This window comes from Micrasema longulum, unplaced genomic scaffold (genome assembly GCF_059751315.1).
Source record: "Micrasema longulum isolate JH-2025_06_02 unplaced genomic scaffold, ASM5975131v1 h1tg000331l, whole genome shotgun sequence".
Classification (NCBI taxonomy): domain Eukaryota; kingdom Metazoa; phylum Arthropoda; class Insecta; order Trichoptera; family Brachycentridae; genus Micrasema; species Micrasema longulum.
Window position 1 is genome coordinate 1,651,853 of NW_028277535.1, and position 14,487 is coordinate 1,666,339.

The window sequence follows — 14,487 nt, forward strand, 5'->3', positions numbered from 1 at the left end:
ATATAATAGGAAGTATAAACATTGGAAAATTGTTTTTCGGCGTTGCCTAGTAGGTGAATTGGTTCAGCCGTATGAATCTTACCCATATGCTGAAGGTTTCAGCCCTTTTACTTCACAAAAGTCAACAGATGGAAGAGTTGAAGAAATGTGGATGTTCTAACATAGGCAGAATTGTGAATGCTACACGGTGTGTAAAGTGGCTACTTAAATCAGCCAATGACAAGTTATAAGCCCTGTAAATACCCAGACTTCCAAATTCTTTTCTCAAAAATGTTTTACTTCTAAGTTGCAACAAATTTAAATATGAATAACTCACTGAGCAACTGCGACAGTGAAATACTGCAGTGTAAAAAAAAAAACTTTGCGAACAAATATTTTGCGTTGACCCTACCAGAAATCAAACCTGAGACCTCAAGCATGGTAGGCGAACCTGCCAACCACTACACAGACGGACGTATTTCTATTTGATTTCCTTATTTAGGCATTTCATTAAATCAAAATCGCACTTACAGGGAGGACGCACACACTTTAGACTTCTAACATACATACCCACATAAACACACTCATTCATACATAACATATACATAACTTGCTTATATTTATTGAATGCTTGTAGAAAGGTTTCTGTTATTGGCTTTTTTATTTTATTGTTTTTAATTATTTTTAAAATCCAAAAGAGCTCATTATCAATTTTTCTTAACAGATATATTACCAAAATGGTGCGGTTTGCCGTTCCCGAGCGACTGTTTATTTCCATATGCTTAAATTCACCGCACCCGCGCCGCGCCAAAAACACTCACCACTATGGTCAAGCACTAAGGTTCAGCAAAAACATGAAAGTTTTTTTTCTTTGACTAATTAGTTTTTTTTTATATGAGTTAAAATAACACCCTTTGTAGCTAAAAATAAGAGTAAAATGTGTATAAACACAACCATAGACCTGAAGTTTAACAATCTCTGGGGATTTTATGTGAATATATTTATATTAATGTGTGAAGAAGCGTAATCATGGCAATTTATGAGTTCTGGAGAGGGTGAGCTTAATGGTTAAAGCAATTTTATGTTAACGTAAACATACCCCGCGCTCCTGAAGTTGACTGTTTGATGTATTCCTCGGGTCCTTACAGGACCTTTGCACGAAACTTTTCTTTGAACCTGGAATTAAATAAAACAGTTAAATGTATTGTATATACATAACAACAGTTGTATGACTGTATGAAAGTACAACTTAGTGTGAGATCACTGGAGATGTGGATCCGGTTGTTCTAAAACAGGGATGGAAAGACTGGGAAATATATTGAAAGGAGGGTGAGTGTTGGGAATAGACAGAAAGATGCAATTGGTAAATAAATGTTTGTCGCATGAGACGAAATTAGCAATTAATAAGTTAGTGAGAATTTTCGACTCCTGCTACTATTTGGGTTCAATTGAGGAAATTAAGTTGTCAAAGTCGCTTGCAATATTTGTGCAGAGTAAAGTAAATTAATCAAGGAAATTACGTTACTGACAAATTTGTAGCGATTTTTTTATGTGTCCTTTTGTTTCCTTCATTTAGAAAAAAAGAGACACAACTTATGTTTGCACCCAATACATAATTGCAATGTGGTCAAAAACAAAAATGACATCAGCAGAATTTTGCATTTTGTTAGAGTTGGAGCTCCTACCCCAGTTGGAGGTGGGCAGAAGAAACGCGGTTGAAGTTCCAATGTATTTATTACACGGCGAATGAATATACGGAACTTCGTTATGAAGCGCAAATGTAACGTCGATGATGAGCTGAACTGATCAAGTTTAGCTGACTGACCACACTCCGTGTTATATTTATAGGCCGCGTTCTTTGTTCTTGTTGTCTCTATGACAGAAATGAAGTTATTGTACTCCAGGACGTTGATCTTATGTGGACGGATTAGCTGACTTGCTTCTTCGGTCGTTGCTTTATTTTGCAGGTAAAATCGATTGGTACGTGTGTGTGTCATCGATCACTGGACTTTGACTCCCACGCATCTGTCATAAGTTTTTTAGACAAAAATCAAAACTCAGATTGAAAGGGACAAAAAGAAGCAGTATGAAAATGGCGGTTCATGCAATTATTAAGATTGCCAAATTTGACTCGATTTTGGACATAAAAAGTTTTTAAGTATGAGCAAAACAAGTAAAAAGTCTTTAACCCATTGTTTGCGGCGATCTTTGTTACAGCAACTTTAAGTCATGTTTTAAAACTAATCAAAATCAGAAATATTTACGTATTATGGTGACACCTATCCGCTCTACAGCAAAGCAAACATAACAGAATAAATTAGAAGTTTAAGACGTGTTTTTTGGAAGGTAACCAAAATGCAAAAAAATGTACTCCCCGCCGCAACATAAGGTTTCTGAAATAAACAAATGTGTGCACACCGTAATCAACGTTTTTATAGGACCGAAAGTCAGTGTTTAAAAAAAATAAAAAAATCGTTTGTATTCTATCAAACTAGGCCAATTTTTTTTATGTAGGTTTATTTTTATGCATCGTATTAACAGCGCTATGATTTTTTAAAGTTTTGGAATTCTGAAAATCTCCGCCCGTGACGTCACAAGTTCTCGTCGGTGAGTTCTGCTGATTGGTGAGTTGACTTTCCGGTAACTGAAAATCTTTCACAATATTCTATCATTGGTTGATTCAGAAGAACTTGTAACGTAATTCAAAGTAGTTCATTTACATTTAAAAAAAAAAATAATTTTTTTTCGTACATTTTCGAGAAATTTCTAATATCTTTAATGATCTTATTTTAACAGCGTGTAAGAAAACATTTTTGCTAACAATTTTCCGAAGCACTAAACTTCTTTGTTTTGCGTATGTTTAAATGAACACCTGAGCCGTTGGGGTTAAATAAAATAAATAAAATGTTTTATTAGTTTCGATGAAATGTAAAAATATAATTATGAAAATAATTCAGCTCAATTACAATTACTTACAATGTTTGTTTGATGTTGTTTTTGAAAATCACGTTTTTATTTTTAAATATGTATTTAGGTTTCAAAATTTTAAAAGCTTTTAGTCCTCAATACGAGATTTTGGAAACACTTCATTTGGCATTTGAAATATTTTTTTGATACAGAAATGCGATATTTATTTGTATTGTGTATGGTATATTTGAATTTTAATCGAATTCCTGGAAGCTCTTCCAAATATAAACGTTTTCAAGAAAATAATTTTTCAAAATGAATTTATTACATGAGGCCACAACAATAAATATTCCTTGGAATATCCGAGAGGGTAGGAAAAAACGGAAGAGAAAAAACGGACGGGGTATAAACTACCCCTTTATTTATTGCCCCACACCTGGTGGTCGACAGGGGGCGTAGGGGGTAGACAGGGCAAGGGGATAGGAGAAAGGGAGGTTCTCAACAATTAGAGTACTGTGGATAGTAAATTAAAATAAGGAAAAGGCTTGAAAACTGATTAACGCAAGAATTTTTTTTTATATATAACAGTTTTTATGGGATAAAACTGTTTTTTCTCACTTCTAACACTGTTTATTTTTTTGTAACTTATATATATTGAATAAACTTTGAAAGTTATCACTTATTATTTTAAAAAAACACAATATTGTGAGACGTCACTCCCTTTTACACAAGAATTGTTTTTTTTCTTTTACGTAATGGGAAATATACATCTAAAATTGACATTAAAAATTGCATTTCCTTGTAATATTATGTACTTATTCAAAGTAAATTAGCTAAAAAAACATAGGTAGAATGGTCAATAATAAACAATATGTATAGTAGCTGTTAAATACAGCTAATGACAGATTACAAGCCCTGTAAATACGTAGATTTCTATATTTCCACCTATAAAATGTTGTTCGTTTATGTTGTCATATATTAATATTAAAAACTCCCAAGGGGGTTGAATCCAGTTCTTGTGTACGAAAAATTGGATATAATAAAAAAAGTGTTGAATTATTTTTGTTTCAATGATATTTTTACAAAGTTTTGAATACAACACATTTAAGAAATATGTGTTGTATTCAAAACTTTGATATTTTTTTTCTGTGTAGCACTGATTGAAAACACCTTATATATTTTTTGTAATTAATATGTCGTACTGAAAATATTTATAAATTATAATATTATTATTATAAAACGTTACTCCTTATTATGTAAAAATTAATAAATTATTTTTTCTTTCACGCAATGGGAAACATTAAGGTAAATATATGTATTAAATTTTAATAGAAGTTGTATTTAGTTGCAATATATCATCCTTATTTTAAAAAAAATATAAATAAACGATAAAAATAAAGTGATATAGGCAACAACAGTACTGGGTCATTCATATTATGTTAATTTATATAAGGATGTACTAAAATATATTTTTTTTTTTAAATATACGTGTAATATAGTATTTTTTTTGGAATCCGCATAATTTTCTCTTAAATAAATAAACTGTGTAACATTTACCATTCAGCCCATGTTTGAACATCTACATTTCCTCAACTCTTCCATCTATTGACTTGTGTGAAGTAAAAGAGATAAAACGATCTTATGGAGTTGTAATAACATATTATAATAGCTACAGATAATTCCAAATTTGTGGATTTACTAGTTTTATTCAAATCATTAAGTTTTTTTACTGGTGATTTTTTGATAAAATAACAAATACTTAAGTCAATAAAGAAAATGGTATGAGAAAATGAGTGTAGATTTCATAAAAACTACGTGTTTCTAAGCTAGCCAAAGTTGGTTGTTTTCAAAGTAAATCAAGTATTATTGAATTTAGTGAAGTTAGTTGAGAAGCCCTGAAAATTGAATGAAGTTCAGGGACCAAGGGCGTAAGTCTTATAGCTAGCTACTTTTTTTCCTTTTACAGCTTCAGTACTCACACTGACCGGAAGAGCGACTTTTCCGGCTGAAAAAGGAAAGCGCTCGATAAATCACTTAAAAAATGAACACACAACGGGGATGTTATAATTTTCCGCAATTTCCCTCATTTAAAAAATTGTCTCTTAAGATGAGAATATTTAGAAAAAAATAATCTGTACAAATAATTGGATGTGTTTGTATGTGTGTGTGAAGCAGTGTGTGTGATGTGTAAGAGAGGGGATAGGCGAGGGCGGTCTAAGTAAGACGGTTTGGGAGGATATGTGATTTTTTAACACATTTTTTTTATTAATCACTAACATAAAATTATACAGGTAACTAAAGCGTAAGACACTGCCATCTTACCTTGATGCAATGAAAATGATGAGGAGTATTATTATGTGTTATGTGAATAGACGCACCCGTCTTTTCGTCAGAACACCAATTAAACCAACATGCAAACCATCATGCAAAACGTTTTATTGGTGTTCTGACGAAGAGACGGGTACGTCTCGAAACCGGTAGACAAAGAAAGTCGGCAAACGGTTATTTACAAATATTTAATAACATTAAGTATTTTTTTGTTATTTTTAAACTTATTTCTAGTATTTCATTTTTATTCATTTATTAGTTTATACATACAATGTTACAAAAATGGCCCAAAAAACACTCTGGCAAATTCTGCTTGTACTAGGAGTAGGCTCAGTATATGAAGGGTCGGCAAGCCAGAAATATTAATACGCCTAATGTTGCAATCGGTTCCTATATGGGCAAATGCCTGTTCTAAGAAACCGATTTGTTGCTGCAAATATGGTTTTCGAATATGTTTCCTATAAATAAAAACAATATTGAAGAAATAAAAAAAACAGTTATATCCCAAAAGAGAAGAAAAGAAAAAAAAATACAGTTTACATTAAATGTAAAAATACAATTAATTATATAAATATAAAGCATACATACTTCATACATACATATACACATACATACATATATACACACATATACATACATATACATATATATACACACATTCATACACAATATATATGCACATGCGAAAATACAATAAATTTATATATAATGTATGAATAATAGAATGGAGATGATATGGTCAAAACACTAGTTTAAAAAAATATTTATAAAGAAATAACTCGCTAAACTTTTATTTTAGAGACTTGTCAGCTGGTGAGGGAGAGAGGATATGGAAGGAAGTTATGTAAAAAATACCACAAAACTCACCCAGACCACTAAAAAAAAATCATGTATTTTTTTTTGCAACTGCTAGGAATCGACCCTACGATGCCAGTTGGGCATCTAACTAACTGCGCCACGGCGCGGCATTTGTTATCAAATACATACATACGGCATTTCTGCCATTTACGTAATATGTTTATAGAGTGAAAAAATACTTTAATTAGAGATATCAAAACACATATATTAACACAAACCTGCATATTTTATACTTAATGATTTTAAGAATAATGATTACCAATAAAATAATGAAGGGCTTTACTTATAAATTTGGAACAAAGTTACGCCAATGCAAAGTGGTACAATAATGATGCAAAAACCATTATTTATCTACCATTATAACAAGGATGGTATTTCCATCTGTATTTATTTATTTACGGACGTTGTCCATTATGGGATTTATAGAGATCAATATTACGATAAAAGAATAGCAAAATAAGTTAAAAAATAATAAAAATAGCATTGAAAAACACAAGGGACATCAAGAGAAAATCTGGACTATTTATTAAGTAAAATAAATAAAACAACTTCGATTTTAACCACTATTTTTTTTCCACTGACTGGTTTCAAAGCAAACAAGCTTTTTCGTCAAGGTTTACGTAACTTATGAATTATTTCCTATTTTATTTTATTCATGTTTACTAAATACTACACGTGGAGCTAATAAATCAAGTCTTTTTTTCCTAAAGGGGTGGTTATTTGAAATGCATATTAGTGAAACTTAACAGGAGTCGACTAAAATAAATTTTGTTAATTTGGCTTTATATTTATTTTTTTAAATCTTATTATGTTGTCAAATTTAATAATTAGTTTTTAACATAAAGTTCTTTTAATCTAGTGTCTTTATTGAAATTATTAATATTTTACATAAGGTGGTTTGCGAATTTGGAAAAAATATTATTATTCAGGTACTCTTAATGTTCATTGAATCGCAATCATTACAATTTCATTGGTATATCCCAGATTTATTATGCCAGATTAATAACCACAATGTTAGTGCTTCAAATATAAAATTAATGTGTATTTAGTGCTCGTTTAAATAGTTGTAAACTTGAACCAAAAAAATTCAGATCTTGTCTTGAGTAAATAATACGACAGAGACAAGTCATTGGATAATTAAGGGCATAGTTTTATGCTAGTAAATAAACAGTTCTTCGTTGTTTCTCAACCTACGAGTCGGAATATAAAATTTTACCTGTCCCAGTAATGATGACACATCGATTATACGATTTAGTGTGCCGAACATATATATAGTCAATATTAGTTCAATGTTTTCGTAGACGAGAAATATATAACATTGACTCTATATAAGTACATGAATGGATATTTACCTCTCTCCAGTCCAAGTATCCATGCTATTTTATTCTACCACTATGCCTTGGCTTAACCTTATACAAAGTTTATTATGAAGGCCCTTATTACATTACACAAATTACAACTAATTTTTTTCTTCATCTTTGAAGTGTCACAGAAAACTAGTTGTTTTCCTGATATGAGATAAGATTCAACTGTTTATTCATCTCTTGGGTGGTCTTCCAGGTGGACGTTGCGTTGTCCAGATAGGATTTCATTGGCTGCAGTATACACATTACACATGTCTGACGCTGCTGATTCTGTCCTTCATCTTTATCTTTTCCATCGTACAATATTCTCTATTTCACACGTATCTCCAATTATAGTGTGACGGATAACTACATTTATCAACCAGATCAATTGAAGTGGATTACTTAGTTTCGCCAAAAACAAATTCGTTATTTTGTTTTTGTAGTTAAGTAGTGATTAATTAAATACATCAGAATATGAGGCATATTCATTGCCAGAGTTTGACAATACATATAATATATATATACGCAGAAATACATAATTATCTTATATTTATTTCAAACCCTTTCATGTTACGTAGGTAAAAAAAAATACCGGAATAAATAATATTTCGTTTTGCGATATAATTTTCAACTACTATCATCCCGCCATTCTGGCCGAAACAGAGGATGGACACCCATACTCTCATGTCCTGACATAAATCCGTAACTTCTTCTTTATTTATACATCTTGTCATACATGTCCTTCAATTGTGTCTGCTTTTGACGTGACCAGACTTGAGATTTCGATGTATCTGATCATGCTACGTCTTTTTTGATCATCCACGTCCTACTTACGATTCATTTTTGCCACATATGTCTATTATACCATTTTTTTATCATCTATTCACTATATACAACTAAACCATCTTAGTGACACTTTCTTAATTGTATTGATTACACCTATCTCAGATTTTCAAGCTTGCCTGATTTTATCATTCGAAACCCTATCATGCATTGATTTTACACACATTCGTCTAAGCGACCGTATTTCAACAGCAATCACTTTGTTTTCATCCTTTTTCTACCAGTTCCATGTTTTACTTCCATACATGAGTGTTGGGACTTAAATTCTATTGTTTTCCGCCATCTTGAAATTGTAAGAACTTACTCACATTGCATGGTATTTTATTATTTTTGGTGAAATTATCCCTGGGATTCGTTTTACGCTACGAAATACGCAAATAAATAAATTTAAAAAAAACAAAAACGAATATGAAGAAAATATTTCTATTTTCCCTGACCCGAGTTGACCATTCGTTTCAGTTAACACGACAGTTCAAATACAGCGAACAAAAATGAAAAATTAAAAAAAGAGCTCAAACGGCGGGAATTACGCAGATTGGTTGAAAATTGTTTGAATTTAGAATTCATTTGTTTGAAATTTAAATAACGATGTCAGTGCTTCGAAGGGTAAACAAATTATGTCAAAAATACTGTTATGTAAAAAAAGTTAAAATTGTAACCTTAAATTACTTAAGTTAGTCTTGTGGCGCAGTGGATGGCGCGTTAAGAAGATAGGCGGTATATGTGAGTTTTGATTAATCTTTGACATAATGCATGTAAAAACCCGAGGTTACCTTAGGTTAACCATAGGTAACCTGGTTAACCTTATTTTCCATACATTTTTTTCTGTTCACCATAGTTATAAACCTTTGATTACATTCAAGAACGTATAAAAAAGTATGTATGTTGTATACAAGTCAATTTTATAGGGTCATATATCAAATTTAAAATACTTTATTATGTGTTTTATGGGACGGGGTGGTTATACAATGAAGGATGAGGTTATTAAAAAAAGACCTAAAAATACACTACCTCCGCGAAGGAAAGAGTTATTGAAAAAAGGACATTACCCTCGAAGGGTTTTCTATTTTCACCGTTTTAGTATTTTTACAGATACTAAACAACTCCGAATCTTTCAAGATTTTTATCGTAATATTATTAACCGTTAAAATTAATATCAATATGTAGTACTAGTAGGATGATGCAATAAAAAAATAAGACTATCAATGAGATAAAAACCGGAGTCTCAAATATCATTTACAAGGGTTTATAATAATTATTGTAATATTAGTTGCCGGAAAAAATACAAAGCTATGAAGATTCAAAATCAAAGTATTATTACAGTTATATAACTATAATAATACTTTGATTTTAAATACTTATATTGTGCATGAATTTATAAACATACATTCATTTTATTTTTTTAAATCTTGATATAAGACACATAAACATATTTTAAAACGTACATAATTTTTTTTGTCATGTTTAAAGCATTAACTTTGTGGTAAAACATTAAAAATACTAACATTAATGGAACACTCGTACATTTTATTTTAAGGACTTTTAACATATCTTTTAACCTTCTGTTTGAATTTCAGAATTTTTTTTTTCTTAAATGTTTTTTCGGATATCATAATTTTTTTAAATTAATTTTTACATTTTCTCTGGCATTTTGATCTTGTTAATTATTTTATAGTTGCCATAGTTATAAACCTTTGATTACATTCAAGAACGTATAAAAAGTATGTGTGTTGTAGACAAGTCAATTTTATAGGGTCATATATCAAACTTTGATGTTTTTTTTCTAAAATTCTGCGTTTTTTTTAGAATTAATAATACTGTACTGAATTTCATCGCTTTCTAAAATATTAATTGCTCACACGTTTAAATTCATTTAACATTGAATTTAAACGTGTGTATCGGATTTTTTCCAAAATAATTTATTTATTTATTCATATTTTTCTCTTACAAACTATTAATAATAAAAATAATGTGACCTCACTGAAGTTACCTGTGCTAAAGACACTTCACAATATCCTTTATTGAAACGTTTCTACATTTGAGAATAAACAAAGGATACTAACTTAATAAAGAGAGATAATCAACAAAATATTCACAGTTTTAAGTACAAGGTATACATGTGTGCACATTTCTATATTGTTCATTATTAAGACATATTCACAAACAACTTTATTTTAATTTGAAATTTAGTGCAAAATAGTTTTTTTTTTTTTAAAGTGAATATGGAAGTATAGGCATTATCAAGGCCCATGATTTGTCATAATTTACATCTATTGCGACACAAGTCTCAACTTCACTAGAATTAAGTCAAATATTAAGTTAGAATAATTAATAAACTCAAATAATACACCGTAGTAGAACAATAACGTAACAAAAATAAAAAAAATATTTAAAATAACCCTTTGCATATTTACATAAAAAGAACAAACCATGATAAATATTTGATTTAAACATAAAACAACCAACTTAAATAACTAACCAAACATCATGGGGATTCTAAAAAGGAACATTTTGTAAATATTTTTATGCTAACCACTATCATTAAACCCTTATTCACTTTGATGGTGCATAGACCACTGCATTGTTAATTTTGCTGCAGCGTATCTCAATCAACTGTCACAGGAAGCCAATGTGATCAGTCTTACGATTCAGGAGCCAGTCCACGGAATTTTTTCAAACATTGGTATAAAAATCTTGCAACTAAGCGCTTAAAATTTTAATGCTTAACGACGACTGTAAAACGCTCTTTACAAATGAATAAAAAAATAATGTAATGTTAGAGATCAATTTTTTTTTAATCACTCCTTTGAGAGCGAATGTAATATATTATTGCCTTTTTTATATTTTGTGTGTGTTTTATTTAAAATTAAAATAAAAACGCAGTGTTTTAAAAAACTTCTTATCAATTAAATGACCTACCGGTTTTGGAGTTATAAAGTGCTCTCTAAGTATAGTTTATTATTTTTTAAATTGATAATTGTAATAATGAATAGTAAAAAACAAATGCCTTTTTTTATTTGCTATAATTAAGCATTTAATTTTTTTTTTCATGAAACCAAAACACATTATAGAATTCATACAATCGTTTTTTTATGTCGGTAAAAAAATATATAAATATATATATATATATATAATGTGTCTCAATTACATTATGAGGATAACCATAAAATAATATTATGTATTGAAAAAGCACACTTCAAAGTTAGTGCTTCAAATATAAGAAAGTATATTTCATTAACTTCATTCTTTGATCATCCACATTATGAAGATACAAGTCTCAACTCTGTGGGTCAAGAAAGAATACATATAGCACCAAAACAATAAAACATGATTAAGAAACAAAAAAATACATTTGAATAAAAAAATAGTAATTCGCTAAGCCTTAATTTTAGAGCCTTGTTAGCAGGTGGGAAGGTGAAGATATAAATAAAGGTAGAAAAATATACCACTACACCTAGACTAGTTGAGAAAAAAATGTTTCTTGTATTTGGCAACTGGAGGGAATTTAACCCGCGCGCGACGCCAGTTTCACAGTTGGGCATCTAACCAACGGCGCCTGTCGATTGTCACAAACAATCAAATACATACCCTTATAACTTTACGCTACGTAAAATTTACAATTCATGTTAAAATATATACGTAGTTATTATTTTTTCCCACAAATTTGTATTAAACGTGTATATTATATGTAAAAAATGGAATAATGTTTGATAATTCCAAATGTGTTACTTTCGCTAAATAACGAAACAAATTATGGTTAAGAAAAACGTGTTAGCAGGTAAGAAATATTGAAAAACACACAAAATGCTTATTATTCGCGTTGTTTCAGGTCGTTATCAAATCATGTACGAGGGAATAATAAACAAGGCACAGACGAAAGAAAAATGAAAAGAAATATGTTATTTTCTTGAACAATGCTGCTAATTAATGTAACATTTTCTTACCGAAAGCACAAAAACACAAAATCTATTCTAAGTTCTTCAATATTTTTTTGTGTTTGTATATTTCATCATTTGTGTGGTTTTGCCGAAAATTTCTTTAGAAACTGTATATCAACTATCTCGTTAGTAAGCTGTGGCACTAATGTGCACAGAATTTTCCAGGTAATTGTTTCATAAAACGTTATTTAAAAATCTGCTTCTTTTTATGTTTAAAAATCGTAAAAATATTTAATAATAAATGAAACCTTGACAAAATCTTGAAAAGTTCAAGATACTAGTTATTCTCGCTCATTTATCTTTGCAAGCGGTGAACGTTTTTTATGATTGAAATTTGCATCCAAATATCAAAATTTGTAAGGACTCGAATCTTCAAAATTTGCAAGATCGGGGTATCTCAATGGAAAAAAAAAATGTACATAGTACTGAAGATTGTGTTTCCAATATTCCCATAGGAGTATGGTATAGAAACGTGGACAAATAAAGCACGGAATCAGGAAATAGTAAATGCTTCCGAGATTTGGTTTTGGCGATGAATATTTAGGATCCTATGAACAAGCCGAAGAACCAATGTCTCCATACTGGAGGAACAAGTACAAAATTTGCTTATCGGCCGTATTTCTGTCATCATATTTTGCAGTTCGTTGGACACAGACAGACGTGGCGTGTAGTGTATCAGAACGAAGAAGCGAAGGCAGAGCTACAGATCGCTGGATCAACCAGCGTTGCTATTCTGAACCACTCTTGCGGCCGTAGAAAACACTTTTATCTCGTGTATTTACATACGTATTTCTCGTGTATTTACAAAAAGCGAGATAAAAGTGTTTTTAACGCCCGCGAGAGCGTTTGGAATATCACCCCAGGTGAAAACAATGTCACGGGTGAGCTAGAATAGAGCTGTAAATAGAATGGCTCGGCAAAGAACTAGTGAGTTCTCAAGTATAAAAAAATTGTGTGCATTGGCGGATTTATTGCTAAAAGCAATATCTTCTTGCCAACAAAAAAACAGTCCGGTCAATATTTCTGTATTTTATTTTTTTAAAGAAATACACGTATTATTTTTTTTAATTTAACCGTTTTTTAGTAGGTAGATAGAGATTGCACATGTTATAAACATTGCATGATAAGAAATGTTGGGGCAGGTAATGAATTTGGAATGAGACAGAAAGAGGGTTGAGAAATGAAAAGGAATAATAAATAATTAATATTGCATATTTTGCGTTGTTAAATATTTTGTCAAAAAAAATTAAAAATTGAGTGGTTCCAGGTGCATCAATATTTATTTTGAGTTTTAATGCCGAAAAAAGGAGTTTATTGGCAAAGCATAGTACCTGCAAAAAATTAACGTTCAATAAAAATCATCATTCCATGTTCGCTCCCTAGTTAGAGCAAACGGTGTCCATGAAGATCCTTCAGTCATCTCTGTCGGCTGCCGGCTCCTGTGTTTCCTCTAAAGTCAGGTTTGCGTTTTGTAGTTCTCAACTGAACTGCCGACAGACATTCATCAGCGGACGTCCAGGGCGTCGAGCACGGTATGCCGTGTAATATAGGTAAGGTCGGTTAAGGCTCTCCGGAGGATCCGCAGTATTTGGCCAAGATAACCGTATCGGCTCCGCTTGATGACAGTTGTCATTGGAGTTTTCTCTGTCCGTTCTCTTATTACTTCATTCCTTACAAAGTCAAACCACCGAGCACCCAAAATTCTTCTGAGACGCATTCTCAAAACTCAGTATTCTGATGTTATGGGCCCTACTTAGGTGCCACGATTCACATCCCTAAATAGGTATTATGCAGCCGTTATATGGGCTAAGTGCTTATTTAAAATTGCAAGGAAATATGTTAAGTATCTACATTAGATACAAAAATATCTGTTCTGAAGCTACTAATTTAATATCATTTTATAATAAGAGGAATATGAAAATCTGTATAGTAATCAAAAATGAGAAAAAAAAAATAGTATGAACAGCTAGTAAATATTCAAATAAAATGGTATAAAATTATCAAATGAAGTTTGAAAGTCGTCAAAAATTAACGAAATATGACTTATAACTTTTGCGTTTCAATTCAATACAAAAATAAAATAATCATTTTCATTCATTCATATCCCCTCTTTCCGCACCTAATTAAGCATACTATGGCAGTGTATCAGTACACCGACTGCAACGTATCTTCATTATTTTTATGACTTGAAGGTATGTTAGATGTTTAGTATTACGCTTCAGGTTTGTAAAGTCTTTTCGTGTAAAAACCTTCTGAAATAAATATTTAATTTCGACAAAGATTCTCAC

At 30.8% G+C, this 14,487-nt stretch overlaps 1 long non-coding RNA gene across 1 annotated transcript in view; it reads right to left on the reverse strand.

Moving 5' to 3' along the window:
- The window catches only part of LOC148282426 (uncharacterized), a 299,440-nt gene that overhangs the window by 69,487 nt on the left and 215,466 nt on the right, over window positions 1–14,487 (reverse strand). The window contains exon 4 of the long non-coding RNA XR_015822101.1: window positions 1,079–1,155. This is a non-coding gene — a long non-coding RNA (uncharacterized LOC148282426). The remainder of the gene's footprint in view (window positions 1–1,078; window positions 1,156–14,487) is intronic.